We start from the raw sequence: 13,005 nt of genomic DNA on the forward strand, positions 1-13,005 counted from the left end.
TGAACTATAGATACTTTTAGAGAAAAATTGACATAACCGGATTTTTGCAAGGTATTTCAGGATTACGCTTAAAAAGCTCGACAGAGAGGACAGAGGATTAAACAAGACTTCTGTGATGGTTTGAACGCTGGAAGGAAGTGGTTGTGAAGCTCATCACTCACTCAGATACTCTTTCTGTGTCTGTTGCATACATACACACACACACACACCCCTCCCTCTCCCCCACTCACTCACTCACATTGGGCGATGCACTCCTCCATTCTTCTCTACCTGGGGCAGTGAAGAAGGCCAGGGAGACGCACAAAAGCAAATTGAAATGCTCCAGTGAGTGCTTTCTTGACATGATGCATGGCTCATGAGATGCAGCCGGGCCCTGCTGCTACACTTGTAAAGTGTGCTGAAACACACAGGCCCCACATCCAAAACACTATATAGTCATTACAGCACAGCTAAAACCTCACCACTTTCTGCTTGCATTTGACCGACCTTCTACACTCCATAAACATATTTCGTTCATGATTTCGAGATTTGCTTTAGATGTGAAAGCACAACATTGTTACAGTACAAAACCCGCCAGGATCCTCTGAATTATTTAATGCTGTGTAACTAGGTATAGGCCTATTTGAAAAACCAAAAAGCAACATGGTGTCGGGGTTTAAATGGAACAAGGAAGTGGCTTGCTGGTGGTGTCATTCCAGTAGCCGTTGTCAGTTGCCACGTTACACTGCTGCAGAACTGGTTCCTCCTCTCTGCTTTCCATCAGAACATCAACAGTTCAACATCACCTTCCCCCTCCTGGAAATACATGCTTGTAGCTCAGCACAGCTCACAGTTTTGTCTTATATAGGGGGCTAGTTTTGACAGAAAATGAAGACTTCAGGTATAAAGTGGCCGAGGTGATGAGAGAGTTCGTCTGGTGAGATAAATTAAGCCGTCGAAGCGGCACACTCAGGTTTCCAGCCTGAATTCAGGATTCATGCCCTTCTCTTAAAAGACACAGTGAACCAACTCTGTCAGCCTCGATCTGCCTGTGGTGGGAAAAAAATCCTGAATTCTTTGGAGACGCCCGTTCCTTGGGCAGTGTGGTGCCACCGGACAAGGCCTTCATTGAGCAGGAACAGGAGTGGTCTTGTAGAAGGGATCCACACTGGCTCGGCCTACGAAGCAACAGAGCTGTCCAAGGACGATTAAATATTTAGGAGCTTGGAAAGGAGGTCTCAGTGGTAAGTTAATATTGATGGGTCTCTCATCTTTCCCTTCTCAAACTTGTTGAGCTGCCTCAAGAGGTCAGTTTGGCGAACCTGGAGAGGAACCTCACCTCTTCCCTTCTTAGATAAATGTACCAGTAGCTTTAAAATAGTTCCTCCAACGTTCCTGTGAGCAAACCAGACTGAATTTGACTTTTCTGCCTTTTTAAAAAATTGTTTCCTGTGTCCTCTTTTGGTCACTCTGAAGTACTCCATCCTGACTAGCTTGTAACCTCACCCACTCCCTGTAACTGTAGTAACTGCCATGTCAGGCTTATAAGGAAGTCAGCATTGCAGTGTTTTCTGGCAGTTGTCCACTGAGCACCACTTACAAGAAACCCTTCAGTGCATCTCACAGCCTTCTTTCTTATTTTGGTGAATTGGTGGAATTGGACACTGCATGCATATTTATAGATTAAAAGAAAACAATGAGGCAAGAGCATTCGGTGGAAGATGGTTTTCCTCATTGTGAGACAGAAGACATAGTCGCAGCATACAAATAATACAATTTACTGGGTTGGAGTTTGGTTTAAGAGCTGACCTTTGTCTGTCTTCCCAGTTATCCGTATATGTTCTCTGAGATGATACAGAAGTCTTCGAGATAGCAGCAGATTGATTCATGTCAGGAAATGGTTTCCGAGGACAGACGGACTACAAGGCTGTGTGGAATGTAAGGTTTCCTGGAGTGATTGTCTTTGTGGAAAAACACTTCCTGGTTTCTCTCCAAGATCGGTCCTTGGACATCCTTCACTTGCCCGGCTCCTCGGCGGTTGTTTATTTAGCCCATGAACTTGTGCGTTTCAGTTTGAGGACATCTGAATAAAGCATGCTTTCAGCCCCATAGCTGTGACTGAGAACATTTATGGTTTAGTATGTATTGTGTGTGAAGCAGCAGATAAATTAGTTTTTGCTTGTTTTTTTCTCGCTGTAGCCTACTTGTGTACAGTACTTGATGGAGTTCGTTTTCTGAGAATTTTTCTTTTCAAGCTCGAGGGAAGAAACCTCTTGAGAAAACCAAATATATCTACCTATTCCTCCCAATATAAAACTGTAAAAATAATCACGCCTAAGGCTATTAATTAAATTGTGCACTTAATCATTTTTGGATGGAATATTTAATCATGTTGCTAAGGGGTTGCCCCAAGTTTTATCTTTTATGCTTTTCAGTCTAGAAAAACATATTTGTACCTCTCTAATAGAAGCACTAAAACATGTTTGCTGTAGAACCTGTTGGGTCACCTGGGTTTGATGTTATCTACAGAAGCTTACACATATCTCCTGAAATGTTAGCTCCGTATTTAGATGCACAGTCCTCAGATCTCTCTAGGACGTTGTCTTCAGCTTGTGAAGAACAGCGGAGCCTCACTCTAGGTCGTCGTCTTTTTCAGCAAACAAAAAAAAAACACACACATCTCACTTCTGCTTTTGCTGACTGCCATGACAGTCAGCAGAGGAACAGACAGGAGGGGAAGCTGCTCGCTCAGGTCTGTGCTCTTAAAGCTAAACACTACCATCTGTGTAACGAGATAGCAGAGCGAGCAGAGGCAGCAGCTCCACTCAGCTGAGCAGGACAGTCAAGTCAAAGACCTTGAGGAGCACAAAATGGTGGACGGCCATGCCACTGATACTCCAGCGTGATTGGCAGTGTCTCCTTGGCCACAGTGGGGCAGGCTGCGTGAAATGGAGTCCTCTGTGTGGAGCCTTGGCCCAGCCTCAGCTTTGATGCAGAAGATAATTCTGTCATCACCGAGAGAGAGAGAGTGAGAGAGTGAGAGAGCAAGCCAAGAGAGGTGACTGTACTAAAAGAAGGTTGAGCTTCCAGATAACTCGGACCATGCACGTCTGGTTGCTTCCACCTATTATCCTCACTATACTACTTGATTTCCTGGGTTCTGACTTCTGCTTTTAACTGCATTTTTTAAATATTTGGTGCTTTTGCATTGAACAAACGTGCAGTGGCTAGAAAAGCAAGATTAGCTTAGATGAAAAGATGCATTTTTTGGTTTGGTAACAGGAATGAAGAGAGCGACTATGTGAGGGTATTCATTATCTAACCTTCACACCGAGCAGACTTTAGCTGAGGGATTTACCAGCCCTCTGTTTTTGTTGCTTTGTGAACATTTCAGGCTTGAAGGTCACATAAATATCCCTGAAGGCTCATGAGTAAAGGTAAATGCAGAAGATGTAACAGACGGTAAGCGGGTACATTTTGAATGGAGTAGTGTTTCTTTTTCTTTTATGGAAAATTTTTAACATGACAACCTGAAGACAGGAGCCACACGGAAGATGGGCATTAATGCTCGTCTCCTCTTAATCTGCTTGGTCATTATCTTCTCTGCAAAAAAGGGCAAATGCTGCTACTGAGTGCTCTGTGTTGCAGTCGTCCCTTTTTCAGATGGAACAGTCTCAGCCCTTTGCTAAACACAAAGGCTACCCTTGGAGCAAGGTTACTTGTACCATGATGTCCAGCTTCTTTCTTCTTCTGTTTTTTGGGGAGCAGCTTTAGTTGTTACTATGTTGCAAATTAGCAAATCGGATTGCTTTGATTGAGAAAGGTAATGTCTTGTTTTGCAGAGACAGAATTTGAAGAGGAAAATGAGTGCAGCGATATTAAGTATTAAAGGCCGTCTGACTGGATGGGTGATGTCAGGTAACCATCTGCCAGAGAGGGACGGACTGACCTTGCAGTATGGACGACGCAGACATAAAATAGAAAACTATCGTCTCTTCCTGGGATTAGCATAGTATTGCAACTTGCAGCGATAGTGATGGCATTTCTCTCTCTTTCTGTCTCTCTTTTTGATGTGAGGTGTTGCTTGAAGGCCTCAGTCAGCAGAGAGTACTTTGAAGTTCCAAGATCTAAATCCTCTAAATCCAATCCTCTTCTCTGCTTGTCCTTTACCACTGATGTGGTACATGTTTATATCACTTTGATATTGAATCAGAACGTTGCTACATTTTTGTTCTAATTTGTTGTCATTTAGTCTTTATTACTGGAGCGCATTTGGCATAAGACAGAGAAACGCTCATCGACATTGGAGAGGGAAGCGTAGGGACTGGATAAAGTGGAGCCGACCTTGAGACAGCCGGACCAAACACCAAGGTTTCACTACAATGGATGAAATAAGACTTCAGGCTAACCCAGCGACGGGAGGTAGGTGACGGTTGTTCCAACATTTTTACAGAGTTGCGTCTCCGTCGTGGCATCCCGGATCGAGCTGCACTTGACGAGCGGACCGCAGGACAGAGCGCAGGACTCCGGTTGGACGAGAGGAGGTGGACTCTGCGTTTGCGTCAATGATGCTTGGTGCTCAAACATAGTCAGAGTTGATGGACAATGTTTCACTGGTGTCAAATTTTAAGATGTCAGCCATATTGACCAGAGAATGTTTTTACTAGCGCTTTTGTTTTGTTTTTCTTGTGTAGCAAATGGACTACACCTGCATTTCGTTGTGCAACCCTGTGTTGCATAATGACAAGAGATTATCCTTGAATCCTTGAATAGAAAAAGAATTCCGTTCTGCTTCCCCTTCATTTTGTTCCATTAGACCTGCATTCAGTCAGCTTGATAGGATGGTGGGAAGCCTACATAATCTTTTCCTTAACACCGACTCTTTAAGGGTCGCCTGGGCCTGCAGCGGTGAGGTGTTTCTTTTAACTCCTCTGGATGTGACACCAGTGAAGGTCAGGCTGCAGACAGATCAGCAAAGCTTGCTGGTGTAGCAGCGTGTGAAAGGCTATGCACCTGTATTTACCAGTCCTCCGAGACAATCGGGGATTACTGAGCTGGTTCCTTGAATGTTCACCAAAAAAATCCAGACTATTTTTTCTCATTCATTTCGTTAAAGTAACCAGTAAAAGAAAGTTAAACACAAAAGGCTACTGTTTGTAGTTCCTTTGTGCATAAGCACATACCTCGTAAACTCAGGGTTGTTATTATGAAAGACTCTGTTAGTTGCAATGAAAATCAAGCAGTGGGCTACTTTTGTTAAAGTGAAGTGATTCTAATTAGATAAATTATTATCTACTTTCAGTGAATGTCAAAGTGTACAGAGACGAGCATGGACTGCAAGGAGCAATTTCTGAGATTCAGACATAAAATCAGATCAAAGACCCTTTGATGTTTGTACTGTAACATAGTGAAGACAAACTAGAAGACTTAAAGAAATGATGGCACCACTAGGACCTAATCTAGATCAGGTCCTCTTGCTATGATGGATGGTCAAGTAAAGAGGAAGCTCTACCAAGAGAAAAACCACCAAGAGGCCAAAAGCAAGCTAAAAATAACAGAAGGACTGAATAGCAGAGTTTATCCACAACATACACTAAGCAAGAGTGTCATGTGTTCTTTACACTTCTGAGCTGAGTGGTAGGACTACTTCTCACCAAAAACTACATATTAATGTTGCAATATGTGGCCCGTTCCCGTGACAGGAAATAGAACTTGTGATCTGACGAAACCAAAGTAGAATGTTTTGATCTTTATTCCTAAATATAGAGCAATTGCACATTGAGTAGAGATTAGACAATGCCTACTGTAACGCATGGTGGGGGCATATTTAGGCAAATGTTACAATTAACTGTTAAGAACTAAAAACACACTGCGAAGGGGTTAAATTTAAGACTAAAACACAGACAGACTGGACAACTCCGTGGTAGCGACCTGTCATTCACAAGGTAGCCCTGCCCTAGGGCATATCTCGCTATATCTTCTATTTTACTCAGAATACGACCACTTCCTGTCTCCAAAAAAAAACACTGCAGTCAAAAGGGGCAGTCCTAAATCATGGGCGGACCTTTTTCTCCATTTAAAGCAATCTTTTGCTAAACAGCGGCAACACGCAGCAGTTACAGGATGAGGGTTAATGCTAAATTGTAGTTTCACTGTAGCAAAAGTAGAGACTCAATTAAATTAGTTACAGAGCAATATCTATCTAAAGTTTGCTAACGAATATTAGCCACCATAAGCTACTGGTCAGACCAGACCAAATAAGGCTGTTGTGGCAAAACCCCTGAATGTGTTGAACTGATCAAGAGTGCGTTTTATTTCTTATGAATTCCCCTTTTAATTCGTAAGAGCTTTATTGCAGATTTTTGCTTCACATCAACTATTCAGATGGATATAAGATGAAGCAGTGCTAGAAGAATGTTCCTGGTTAAGACAGTGTTAGCTGGTGAATGGCTGACCTACTTGTTTTGATGCCGTACGCTTCCTGAAACAGATTTGTTGTCAGATTAACATCGATGTTTCTCGTCAGGTGGCTGAAAATAGTTTATGACAATGTTGATGATTTGGGCCACTCTCAGTGACTTCAGGCCCATCCACGCTTGGTTGATTCATTGTTAGCATGATATGGTCTCAGTATTTACTGCATAGCTGGTGATTTAGCGTAATGTCGTCCCTCAATCTGCCATTTGTATTCCGCATATTGACCTCAGAGAATAAAAACTAAAACAGAATCTAAATGAAACTTTTATCAGAGCAGGAAGGAACCCTAAAGTTTTTATTTTGAGTTTCGTAGTTTAAGCTTTAAATAATTAAAATCGAAACATTGTGAGTTAAAATGTATGCCAGCAGTTAGCGTGCGTGATGGCGATACTGTTGTATTTCCAGCTCTATTCTGCTTTTTCTCCGTTGTATTTCATGCCATTCCCCTCCCTATCATTCCATTCCAGCAGATGTCTGATGAATGTTATGACAAAACATTTATACCGAACATTATCGATTGCTCACATCTCCTCTGAAAGGGCCCGGTCCATTGATCCGCCAGGTTGGATCGATGTCTCATCTCTGTGTATTCAGACTTTCTCAAATAAGCAGCAGAATGTGATCAGATAATTTAAGGAAGCTCTCGGCTCTGCTCAGAGGCAGAGAGGGGGGAGGTCACTGTCCAGCTATATATATATGTATCTATATCTATATCTAGAAAGATATAGATATATATAAATCACATGTTTATTCACACGTTTAAAAGGGTCAAATGTATCTATTTTTGTGTATAAAATCAAGCTAAATGCTAATATGCTGATACCTGGCAGGTGTCGTATTTTGCTATTTAGCACTAAACACAAACTACACTTGAGGTTGATGGGAGTGTCGTTGGTATTACTGATACCTCCCCCACTATTCATTGTCTGATCTATCCTTTTAACATGAAGACTTAGTTTACTGTAAACTTTGGCGTCTTCTTGTAGCAGGAACACTTCTGAGTGCAGGGGGACATAACAACAGTATGAGAATCGGTTTAAATCGATCTGCTTTTCATGAAAAACTGTAAAACCCCAAAAAACGACGAGCAAAAGCACAGCGCTTACCTACAATGTCTCTACCTTCACATGCTTACTGAAGCAATGGTCTGTGCAGTGTTGTTGTTGTATCTGTCAATATGTAATTCTGCTGTGTGGGGATTAGGCAGCAGCACAGTATTGGAATATGAAGGTCATTCAGGTTGGACCAGCTTTTCTCTTTTGAACCAGTGTTGTTATCTGCTACAGTGCCGACAGATAAAAGCCCACTGTGAGCCAAGGAGAGTGTGAGCCGCACGCAGGCCAAAGAATCACTACAAACCTGGCTCGCATTTGAGGGCACCAAACCTAATCTGACGCCAAAGTAACTTCCAAAGCAGGTATAAAGAAATTCTCGTGGGGTCCTTTTTAATGGATAAATGCTCAGTGACATATTCAATGTGTGTTTTGAGACCTTCAGGTGAGGCAAAGCTATGAAGAAACCAAGACAAGTTGACACTGGAATTCAGACCTTTGTGCGTATTTGAGGTGATGATGGTGTTGGTTAACTGTGTGCAAGCACGTGTGTATTTGCTTTCTCCAATGAATGCTGTTCATGCTTGGCTAACAGAAAGTATAACCACATATGGCTGCATGGTAGCAGACAGTGGGTCAGTCCAAACGTTAATTATGCTTCCTGGTTACCCTTTGGCGGTGGTTTCAGTGCCCGTAGAGGCCCTATGTCTGTTCACCATAAATAAGACAGCAGGAATGGGCCTAAAATTATATCATACATGTGTTATGGCTCCATAACACCAAACAACAAATTTAAAGACCCCACTTTGGGTTCTGGGAAATTATAATAGTGTGTCATTTTATGCTTTGAATTTAATTTGAATAATAGTTTCTTTAAAAATAAATGATATACAGAGCTGTAATAAAATTGAATGTGAAGTAGAACTGATTTTGTTGTGGTTAAAAGGGATACTAAGGTGAAATGAGTTCGCTACAGCTCAAATAGAAACGGCGTGTTAAGATTGTTTTTACAGACGTGGAAGGAGTGACTCAGTTGTCCTGACCCTCAGTGTCTCTGTGGCTGTATTTGCAGCTCATTGCAGCCGGGATGGTAGTGGCAGTCAGTGGGTCTGAACCTGTTTTGGCGTTCCATCTTTGTAAGCCTGTTTTCAATCTGTTTTTAGGAGTTGATATAGTTGGAACCATGTCAAGTCTAGCCCAACACACTGTCCTCTTTGAACAGATTTAGCACTCCCATGTTGGAATGTAAAATGTCACAAAACAGGGAAAGATGTCCAACACCATTTTCTATGATGTCTTCAAATTGCCTGTTTGCTCGACTAACGGTACACAGAAAACTTCATAAAACAGTATATCCTCAACTGTCACTTCTATTTGAATATGTTTCACGATCATAAAACTGCTGCACTCCAATCAATAAGCATCCATTCATATACATTTGTGTGCCAAGTGACAAATGTTAGACTACCAAACGCTGTAATAATAAAACATTGTAACATTGTAAAATGTAAGCCAGCGCAGTTATAAGTGATCTCAACAACAGGCTCTAATCTTCACTCTAAATCTCACACCCAATGATGCAGTCACCAGGTGTCGGCTGAATAAGTAAAACTTTGAAACCAAAGCCTTACCTCACTTCTTCTGGTCTCAAAGTTGTATCTGGTAAAAGGAAAGATTAATGGTTTGGTGCCAAAATAAATATGTCTAGCTGCTGCTAGACTTGGCCCATACTTGCATCAGCAGATGTCGGATTTCAGAACGATGATTCGAGCCTTCAGATACAAAGCTACTGAAAGGCTGTCATACTGGGATAAAGACAGGTGTTGTTGAAAAACAGCCAAGAGGGCTTTTAGTAGTAGTATTTGATGCATTAGGAGCAAGTTTGACCAAAATATCATCGTCCCATAAAGCACTACCCTCTCTAGTCACGTCTGCTTCCTTCAAGAAGGGAGTGAGTTGTTTAAGAAAGAGAATAACTGACCTTTCATCGCTCAGCCCCTTGCCCACTTTTTTTGCACATTTCTAAATTATGCAGTGGGACTTAACCTTTACAGTCTATGGAATTGCCTCGTTGTTCTAATACATTACTTCTGATGTATTTCTTTGTGTGCAACAGTCAAAGTATGTCTGCCTTGTCTCTCGCATAAAGTAGAATTAACCCTTAAAACAAAGTTGATAAAAAAATTGATACGTACAATAAGGAGGTACAAATAAAAACTTCCTCTTAAACTAATTCTTTATGTTCTACTATCCTACAACTACTATTTAAAATGAATCGGTAACTAATTTCATATTCAGATAAGTCGTTTAAGTCGTTATGGTCCGACCCTCTCAAATGTGTGGAATTGATAGTATATTTAATTACAAAATCATCAACAGATTGATCGCAAGTGCAGGTGCATGTGCTCTCTATTATGTTATATATATATATATTATAAAACATATATATTATGCATTTAACTGCTCATTCTCATATTCTCTTTTTTTGACCAGATGTATTATACCATTGAGTCAATTATATTATTGCAGCATCCTGTCACAAGTTGGCATATTTCATGGCAGGAATCAGGATCAGGTTGTTATAAAGTCTGAATATTACTTATTCACGAAGAGAGACAGTGTTCCAGCTTGCAGAAGCTGCCGGTTATGAACCCGTTTGTTTTGCCACAGGGATGGTGTGCGTCAAACTTCATGTCTCTTCCTCCTGCTATACAAATATGTGATAAAATACTCACAGCAAAGAGCTGCAAAAGCTGAATTCATGTTAACAACTCTCACTCACAAGTGAGGCGTACTGTTATTTAGGGGTGGGAATCAGAGAGCAACTCACTATGCAACACTATCGGCGATATGTATCTCACGATAACAATGGTATCGCTATACAGCAATTCTGCGATACTTGACACATTACAAGACAATTATCTACGATATATCAAAATATCTGTGTAACTGAAGAAGACAAAATACCCCTAAAAAGGCAAAAAGCAGGAATTATGTATTTATTTACTGCATTGTGTATTGTGAGATGAAACAATGTATAACAGTGTATAGACGCTTATCTTAGTGCCTCTTCAAACACACACACACGCACACACACACACACACACACACACACATACTGACTGCAACTTGTTGATGTCCACGTGTGCCATCATTCTAATGTAAAACTGCCAGAAACTGCCAGAAAGTACAACAGTTCCGTGATAAAACAAATGGCAGGCCATGTCAGTTTATACGCGCTAGTTTAGCGTTTGAATGAATTTTTATTGAGAGCACCATGAGTGGCTCTCACGGTCTGACGGTCACTGTGATAAATCAAGCGTCAGGCCGTATTTGTCCAGTTGAAAGCCCGAAAGGACTGTCACCCTGAGAAAATGGTGGTAATGTGTTATTTATGGGACCTAGAGTTGGGCTCTCTTCGACCCACGAGGTTCTGGTCATGGAGCAGCCACTCGACCCCCGTGCCAAAGACGTTAACTAGTTTATTTTCCACTGTCGGAAACGGCCATTTGGAGCGCCTGCATGTTTTAATAGAAATATCGTATTTGGCAAGATTAAGTATTGCAATATATTCGAGTATTGATATTTTGTCCCACCCCTACTGCTATCTACAACGAAAACATGAATTTGAAGGCCATCTTTTAGACATTGACATAAACATAAATATATATATGTAAACATATATGTTAGACATTGGATATTACCCTCTAAAGTTTACAGTTGTAGTGAGGTTGAACAGAGATGGTTACAGTTTGGTGTGGTTTTCTAAGTGATGAGCTTCATCGCTGTTTTAGTCCATGAAGCATTCTTAATGAATATCATCAATAAGATCATCACGTGAGCCAAAATATTCAGATTGAGGTTCGCCTGGAGTTTGAAAGATTGTTTAGTTTGCTGCTTTACAACACATTTGTGATGCTTTTAATATCTGATCACGTTGATTTTGTGTCATATAGCTTCTCATTTGCCTATAAAAAGCTGGTGGACAGATGAAACACCTGTGCAAACACCAATGAAGCACAACAACACCTTGCTACCTTTGTTAAAACTCACGTTGGAGAGCTGCTCTCTCAACTCTTTGATCATTTTCTTTGAGGCCCTAGTTTGTGGTGTTTGTATAATATTATGCAGTGTGTTGTATGTGTATCAGCAACTGTTGAGCACATTATCAGATCCGGTGTGTTGTGTGCTCCTTGATGACGTCAGAGGATGGGAGTAGTCATCTTGATCTCCAGCTCCCTATCTCCTGTTGGTGCAAGAGGCCAGATTCTCTCTGGTGACGTAACGTTTTCTGCTCTTCTGCTAGACACCGTGAGATCTTTCTCTGCGGTCTCCTCAGAATAAGACCGAGGAAGACTAAAGAGATCAGAATTTGAAGCATTATACATTCACATTTGTCCTTCTTTCTTTAAACTAAAAATGTATTGATTTTTCTCTGATGGTGTCATCTCCTCTCAGCAAAAAAATCAATTTGCCATGGCTCTGGCTACCTGCTGCTATTGCCACTGTATCGTCCCTTTAAAAAGCAGGCTGGCATTTTCAATCAATGGGTTATTAATTATTGAGGGTGTGCAGGTTGACAAGATGCACATCCCGTCTTGTATGCCAGATGAATTATCTGGAGCCAGGATGCTGATATTTTCTCTCCCTGACGACAGGAGATGGTAGTGCTAACCAACAGTTAAGGACAAAAAACCTCTGTAGTCCTAATCAGCTTAATGCTGGTGTATTCAAAGGCCCTCTTTCAGACAGAGCAGCTGCTGTCAGCCGGTCTGAGTAGAGGGTGTGACTGCTGGCAGAGCTCGCCGATGCAGAGAGACCGGTTGGTGATTAACAAATGTCAGTAGACTTTGGAATCTGTGGAGCCCAGGCTTTGTCCTCGGTTGCTTTCCACCAAAGGTATTCCAGGTGGCTCCGTCATGCTCTCGCGCTGCCTCCCGTCTCCTCCCACCATCCCCCCCCCCCCCTTTCAGACCTGCTCTCTCCTTCTGCTCACTCTCTCTCTGCTCCCTTGTCCCCAGGGTTTCAGAGCTCTGAGATAAAGAAGTTCAGACATACCTCACATTTTTAGACCCCCTTGTGGAACATAGTCGGCAGTTTCTCTCCACGTAGTGGATGTCGCTTGCTCTGACCTGTTCTTTGGAACGGGTGATTCAGTTCTCTGGAAATCCCTTCATGTGAGAGATAATGTCTCTGAGAAATGAAAGGACCGGGCAAAGTTAGCCCGGCAAGAGTGTGAGATGTTTTCTGCTGAGCTGCGTGGGCAGAGGGCTTGGGCACGCTACTGTACATCTGGCAGATAGATTTCTGTCAGCGGCTCTCTAGTGTCAGGCGGCCGCTGCCTTTGAGGAAGAGGATCAGATCTGTGGGTCCATGTTGTGTGCTGGCTGAACACCTAAGCGCATATAGCCAGCTCCTAAAATGGCTGCCCTTGAAGCTCGGCTCAGAGGAGGATCTGAGCAGCTCAGTCGCTGCCTGTTAGAGCCCCAGCTGACTA

The 13,005-nt window shown here is 42.1% G+C and overlaps 1 protein-coding gene and 1 long non-coding RNA gene across 3 annotated transcripts in view; one reads left to right on the forward strand and one right to left on the reverse strand.

Annotated features, from left to right (window-relative positions):
• Positions 1–13,005, forward strand: part of znf462 (zinc finger protein 462) — a 45,524-nt gene that overhangs the window by 3,723 nt on the left and 28,796 nt on the right. Inside the window, exon 1 of one of the 2 annotated variants that reach the window (XM_076087174.1) lies at positions 2,708–4,401. The exons of the other annotated variant lie outside the window; for it this stretch is intronic. The gene's annotated coding sequence lies outside the window, so the exon portion shown is untranslated. Of the gene's footprint in view, positions 1–2,707; positions 4,402–13,005 lie in introns of those variants that run through there. 2 annotated transcript variants of the gene reach the window in all.
• LOC142946096 (uncharacterized) lies at positions 575–2,990 on the reverse strand. Its single transcript, XR_012952995.1, has 2 exons — positions 1,789–2,990; positions 575–1,173 (listed from the first exon to the last, which is right to left on the reverse strand). It is a non-coding gene; the product is annotated as an uncharacterized LOC142946096 (long non-coding RNA).

Source organism: Anarhichas minor, unplaced genomic scaffold (genome assembly GCF_050575085.1).
Source record: "Anarhichas minor isolate MPS153535 unplaced genomic scaffold, ASM5057508v1 ptg000002l, whole genome shotgun sequence".
NCBI classification, from domain to species: domain Eukaryota; kingdom Metazoa; phylum Chordata; class Actinopteri; order Perciformes; family Anarhichadidae; genus Anarhichas; species Anarhichas minor.